General features: G+C 55.8%; 1 pseudogene; it reads left to right on the top strand.

Annotated features, from left to right (window-relative positions):
- The window catches only part of LOC109377921 (golgin subfamily A member 2-like), a 27,070-nt pseudogene that overhangs the window by 10,922 nt on the left and 9,496 nt on the right, over positions 1–6,652 (top strand).

A 6,652-nucleotide genomic window follows, 5' to 3' on the forward strand; every position in this document is an offset into this window, starting at 1 on the left:
TCTGAACCGGGGCCCTGTGGCGTCCCAAGCCAGTTCTTAACCATCGCGCCATTCGGCCAGCCCTAAGATTCCCAGTTTTGCATGAGGCCTGGGTTTGGCCCCTGGTCTGGGATTCTAGCCTGGACACTGCCATGTTCGACCCCCAGTGTGGAAACCAAACCCAGACATCGCCCCAAGAAGGGCCTGCTCTCTGGCAACAATAGGGCAGCTCATAATATGTGAGCATGCCTCTCCAGATCATGGGAACAGAGAGACAGAGAGAGACTCACAGACAGCAAGAGAGACAGTGAAGCAAGCAGACAGAAGCTAAGAGACAGAGAGACACACAGAGGCACAGAAAGACAGCGACAGAGAGGCTGAGGGAGCCAACAGAATCATAAACTGTTCATAACTCAGTCTTGGAAATGACAACCCATCATTCTGCCCTTTCTACTCCTTAGAACCCGTCACAGAATCTGGCCAGCCTCGAGGGGAGGGGCTCACACAGAGATGTGTGATGTGGAGGTGGGCACTCTGGGAGCCACCGTGGGGCTGCTCACCACAGAGCCCAAGATGAGGCGATTGGCCCTGAGTCTAAACATTAGGGGAGCCCCTGGCAGGTTCTGTGCCAGAGGGGACGATGTTAGAATTTCAGTTCATTACCACCCTCCTGGGACAGAGGCAAGAGTTGCAGCGAGAGTCCCTGGGTGACAGAGCAAACCCAGCATGTGGGCACTGTGCTTTGAGCTCCAACCAAAACCCACATCATCTCCCCATCGTCACATCTGCACCATAAGTCACGTGACCCCAGCCCAGGGGTTCCAGGCACTACAGGTGTTCATAGGTCCGATGACTGACTGCCTGTGAAGTAGATGTTAGAGTGACCGCACTGTGCACATGGGGACACTGGGGAGGCCCTGAGAGGACATGCTTGTCAGGGTCACACCACTGGTGAGGAGCAGGAGCCAGTTCTGATCCCAACTCTGGTTCTTCAAAGCTGGGGCCCCAGCTGCACCAAGGCCTCCCCGGGGCTGAGAGGTGGGTTGTGTTGGCATTTCTGTGTATAGACATGGTGTGGGGGGTGGGGAAGCTGAGCATCTCCAACCCAGAGAGGCTTTAGAGAGCTCTTGCCCGAGGAGCCGGCCCAGGTAGGCGACCCCAGGCAGTGACCTCACTTCCTGATCACGGAGGCCACCAGAATTTGGAAACCTAGTAACCAGGCAGCCACACCCTGGAGAAGCCTATACCCAGCTCAGTGGGCTGGAGACACTGGAAACAGTACCATGTTTCCCTGTTGTTTCCCCACGTCCCGAGGCAGTGGCCTCAGGAAAGCCTGAAGTTTGAACCCTATCCCGTGTTTCAGACACTGGGGCAGGTCTCACCCCAGATGCCTCTGGCCATTTTCCCAGAGAAAACCAAAGGTAACACAGGGGGGCCCGGGGTGGTATAGTCCAGGCCAGGCTGCCCAGCAGATCCCACCCTGGCAGCCCTCAGTCCTGTCTACCTTTGTGTTTGTTGGTGTGGCGATGAGGGGTTTCATGTGGGGAGAGCATGCCCTGGCAGACACAGGCTCAGGGGCGCTCAGAAGCCTGAGGGCTGGTCTTGTGTTCACCCCAGGTCAAGGCTGGCTGGGTGAGACGTGGAGGGTGGAGCAGCTCTGCCCCAGGTTCATCCCAAGCCCTCAGGGGAGTGTCTTGTCACTGGGGTGGATGTCTGTGCACTCACAAGCCTGTGCCTGATGTGGGAGCTCAAAGTCAGGCAGGCAGAAGACAGGGACAGTGGCCAGGCTGGGCTCTGACATCTCCATGCTGGCTGCCAGTCAGTGTCCCTGCAGAGCTCTCCACAGGAGATCGGCAACGAGATAGTCGATCGGGACAGCGACTCCATGTCCCTAAGTGAGGGGCAGGTGTGCCATGACAGCAACAAAGGCCAGCCCAAGCCCTTGGTGAGTGTAGCCTCCGTGGTTTTGGAACCAGGGCCCACGGATGGCCAGGCAAGGCCACCAGGCCTGACCCCACCCAGGGCACTCCCCAGGGTCTCCCCCAGGGTTTGCTTGTAGGTCATCACTTCAGACCCAGACCTGGAGTGCCAAGCTCAACTTCCGCCGACTCTACCTGAGGACCTGGATTCCAGGGAGGCAGAGCCTGACGGTGAGCAGGGCCTGTGGGAGCTGCCCGCGAGTGCTCAGGGAGGGCTCTGTGCCAGACACACTGGGAGGAGCCCAAGAGGCCGGTGCTGGGCCAGGAGCCAAGATGGGACCCCGACTGTGCTATCGGGAGGCCTGAACCCAGAGAAGGTGTCCTGGGGTGGGACTCCAGGCTGTGGCTCCTCTGGAAGGCTCTGGAATGGGTCCTTGGTTTGCAGTGTACCTGGAAAGGCAGGCATGTGGGTGACCTTTTCTCCTCTCACAGCTGCAGCACCAGCTCAGGAATCGCAGCCCAACCCAGGTGTGGATCCAGTCCCTCCCGAGGAGCCCTGTGCAGGGTCAGGGGCCAGGGCAATGACAAAGGCGCCTCCAGGCACTGAGAAGAGTCTGCCCCTAGGAGGTGTCCCAGACCTGCCAGCACGGTCACCATTAGATGCAGTTGCAGCTCTGGGGTGGGAGCGGGCATCTAGAGGAGATCCCCCCGAAGGGACCTGGAGCTGTCACTGCACCCAGCAGCCCCGGAGGAAGAAATGTCACCTGGGCCAGCTCTGGTGCCTTCAGGGGACTTGGAGGTGTCAATGTGGCCTTTACTCCTGGAGGAAGCGCCCTCACCGTCACCAGCTCTGGTGTTTGCAAGAGCCCTTGAGCTGTCGTTTCACCCAGCATTCCGGGAGGAAGAACCCTCACCTACACCAGCTCAGGCGCCATCAGGGGAACTGGAGCAATCATTGCACCCAGAACCCCTAAGGGATGACACGTCACCACACCCAGCACTCCTAAAGGATGACCTGTCACCTGCACCAGCTCTCCTGACTCCAGAGCAACTGGAGCTGTCAATGCCCTCAGAACCCCTAAAAGAAGACATGTTACCTGCACCACCTCTGGTGCCCTCAGGGGAAGTGGAGCTGTCATTGAACCCAGAACCCCTAAAGTGTGAACCTTCACCTGCACCAGCTCTGGTCCCAGCAGCACACTTAAAGCTGTCATTGTGCCCCGCACAACTAAATGATGACCTTTCACCCGCACCAGCTGATGCCTCCAGAGCACCTGGAGCTGTCACTGCTTCCAGCACCACTAAATAATGACATGTCACCTGCACCAGCACTGGTGTCCACTGGGGCCATGGAGCAAATATTGTTGCCAGCATTCCTGGTAGAAGAATTGTCACCTGCAATAGCTCTGGTGCCCTCAGAGGAAGTGGAGCTGTCATCACACACAAAACCCCTAAAAGATGAGCCTTCACCTGCACCAGTTCCAGCTCCAGGAGAGGACTTGGAGCCATCATTGTGTCCCGTACCTCAAAAAGATGACTGGCAAGCTGCACCAGCTCTGGTGCCTGCCACCAACCTGGAGTTTTCAACACGCCCTCCACCTTTGCAGGGGTGGCCTGCTCTAGATTGCCCCTCAGGACTCATTCTTGTTCCACAATTTCAACCCTGTCCTCCACCTGAAAGTTCCTTTCCTTCCCTTTTATTATTTATATTTGTCGTTTCCTTAATTTTAATTTCGCATCGTATTTATGTGATGTCTTACATTTGGGGTTGAATTTATTGTAATTAAATGCAACAGACATCCTTGAAAATTGTGCATTCCTGAGCAGTTATACATTCACAGGCCAGGCATCCATCGTCACTCTCTGGCTGTGAAATATTTAATCTCCCAAAACAAAATCCATCACCCACATGCCTCACTCCCCATTCCTTCTTTTCCAGCCCCTGGCCAACCCAATTGCTTTTCTGTCCTCTGTTCCTGGATCTTTTCTCTAAATGAAAGCATAGAATAGGTTCCCTTTTGTGTCTGATGGGAGTCATTAATTATTGTCTCTTTTAATTGGAACGCATTTGCTTTTAAGTGAAACCCCAAAGAGATGAAATATTAGACATATAACATGAAGTATTTTTAGTAAATATGTGCCTAATCACGGGGTAGACAACACTGTTCACGTGTGATGCCAGCCTCAGAAGACAGACAGGAAGCAACGGGCTCTTTCTGTGGCCAGAACAGAAGCACAAAAAATGCAAGAAGCCAGAAAAACAAATAACAAACCCTTAAGCATTTTTTCACAACCCAGAACTGGAGAAAGGTCTAACATCGCTTTGGGGCAAAAACCTCGGAGATAGCAATGTTTTAAAAACAACCAAGAGCAACCACATGCAGTTCCAACAAGAGGTAACCCCTTCGGCCAGTACATGTCAGACATGCCCGTCCTCTCAATGGGGACAGGCAGATGTAAACTGTGCGGAGAGAGCCTGGTCACCATCAGACTGGCAGGGTCCTGGTCTGGTGGTGACTACCCTGGGGGCACGGTGAGCAAGCAGAGGCCCCAGCAGATCCCTGGACAGAAGCGGGAAGGGCCCCTCCTCTAGAAGGACAGGGCACAGGACCCATCCCAGGTCCACAGGTGTTCTCCTCCCCCCGGCAGTGCTCACCCTAGGACATGAGCCACAGACAGTCTTGCAGAGGGTTTCACAGATGTATTTACAAGACATTCCTCACAGCACTGGCTGAAACAGCAGGAAACTAGGACAAGCACGCACGTCCCCGGGAAAGGGCTGGGACCCACCCATCCCGGTCCACAGGGGCTGGGACCCACCCATCCCGGTCCACAGGGACAAGTTACGCAGGGCAGCCTCTATCGTCAACTCTCTCTCTCTCTCTCTCTCTCTCTCTCACACACACACACACACACACACACACACACACACACACACACACACCAGAGTGTGCAGCAGCAGAGGCTCCAAAACGGATCCTCCAATGAGAATATCATTTTGAATAGATGACCTGACACAGAGACTGGAAAGGTGGTGAGACCTGAAGTGAACTGGCACGGGTTCAGAAGTTGCCCGAGCATGGGAGTGACAACACTGCNTCACTGTCCCTCCCAGTGGCCATTTTGCCTCCAAGGACATGAGTGGGCGGGGACAGACACCTGACAGCCAGGGTGATAAGGCCAGCCTACTTCCCCTGGCCTGGAGGGTGGCATCAGGGAAGACTCTCTGAAGCCATTGGGAAGCCCTCCAGTGTGATGGGAGGAGTCCTGGTGGGGGCAGTTGTGCGCTTCTGCTCCAGGCCAGGGGAGGGGTGGAGGGCTCCACACAAGAGGAAGGCTTGGTCTACATGTCCCAGTGGCCAGGATGCGCGGGGTAGTGAGTGTGGAGGGTGTGGGGCTGGCAGGCCCCTGGAGGGACATTGGGGCTCAGAGGGGAAGGTGTTGGCAAGAGGAGGCCTCTGCCTCAGGCAGCTCAGGCGCCATCATGGACGCCACAGGCCTGGGGGCTCACACAAATGACATTTATTTCTCACAGTTCAGGGAGCCAGCATGGTGGGTTTCTGGGAAGGGCCCTCTTTCTGGCTGGTAGATGGCCGCCTTTTCTCTGGGTCCTGCCATAGGGGGGGGAAAGAGTCTGGTCTCTTCCTCTTCTCAGGGCGCCAATACTGTCCTGAAGACCCCACTCTCCCGTCTACCTCTCAACCTCATCACCTCCCAAGGCTCCACCTCCTAATACCATCAGCCTCTTTAAAATACTGATTTGGGGGACACCAATAGGCACACCATAGCAGTCAGTCACAGCCTGAGGGGTGCAGGCAGGTGGGAGGGGTGAAGTGGGAAGGTGGGCTGATGGCCTATGGAGTGAGCGGATGGTCAGGGTGGGTGGGCAGAATGTGGGTCCCTGGATGTCAAGACCACTTGGACAGATGTCAGGTGGCTGTAGCAAGGGTGAATAGGAGAGACCATTGCAGAATGGAAGGTCATAAAGTGAGAGGCTGGAAGTGGGGCTGACAGTCCACTTGGAGGCCACATCCTGCACCTCCCCAAGCATGAATCCAGAAGAGGTTCTGCCCAGGGAAGGTCAGTTGGTGTGGAGGTGACAGGTGTTGGAAAGGGACAGTGATCTATTTTCAGGCCCTGAGGGGCTTGGAAGCTCCCAGGGGACAGGCAGGAGTGAGCAGCCCTGTTGGAGACAGCGGGAGTGTGGAGGGGCTCCTGGGGAGCCTCAGTCAAGGTGTCGAGAAAGTGCAAAGCCCTGGGCAAAGTGCACGGGTTCAGGAAAAGGTGACAGGCCCAGGCCCCTGAAAGCTGTCTGCTCTAGCTCTCAGTCTCGGCCACCACCATTCATTGTGCATCTCATATGTCTTCACCTCGTCTTGCATCTCAGGTCCCCCAAGTCCCATCTCATCAGGGCATCAGGCTTGAATCCAGGATCATGTGGTGTCCATCCCACAGAGGCCTCTCTAGGTCACATACGTTGGAACTAACTGAGAACTAATTAGGCTCCCAGGTGCTCAGCATTTGTGGGGGGACAGAGAGTGCATGACTGCAGTCCCGTCAGAGAGAAGAATGGGGACACTTGGGCCGGCCGAGTGGCTCAGTTGGTTAAGAGTGTGAGTTCTGAGCAACAGGGTCACCGGTTCGATTCCCCCATGGGCCAGTGAGCTGTGCCCGAGCTGAGCTGCCAACAGATGGCAGGATGGCTGAGCTGGTGAGAGCGCATGCTCTTGACAACAAAGTTGCCCATTCAACTC

The sequence above is a fragment of the Hipposideros armiger genome, unplaced genomic scaffold, assembly GCF_001890085.2.
Source record: "Hipposideros armiger isolate ML-2016 unplaced genomic scaffold, ASM189008v1 scaffold_1624, whole genome shotgun sequence".
Taxonomy (NCBI): Eukaryota; Metazoa; Chordata; class Mammalia; order Chiroptera; family Hipposideridae; genus Hipposideros; species Hipposideros armiger.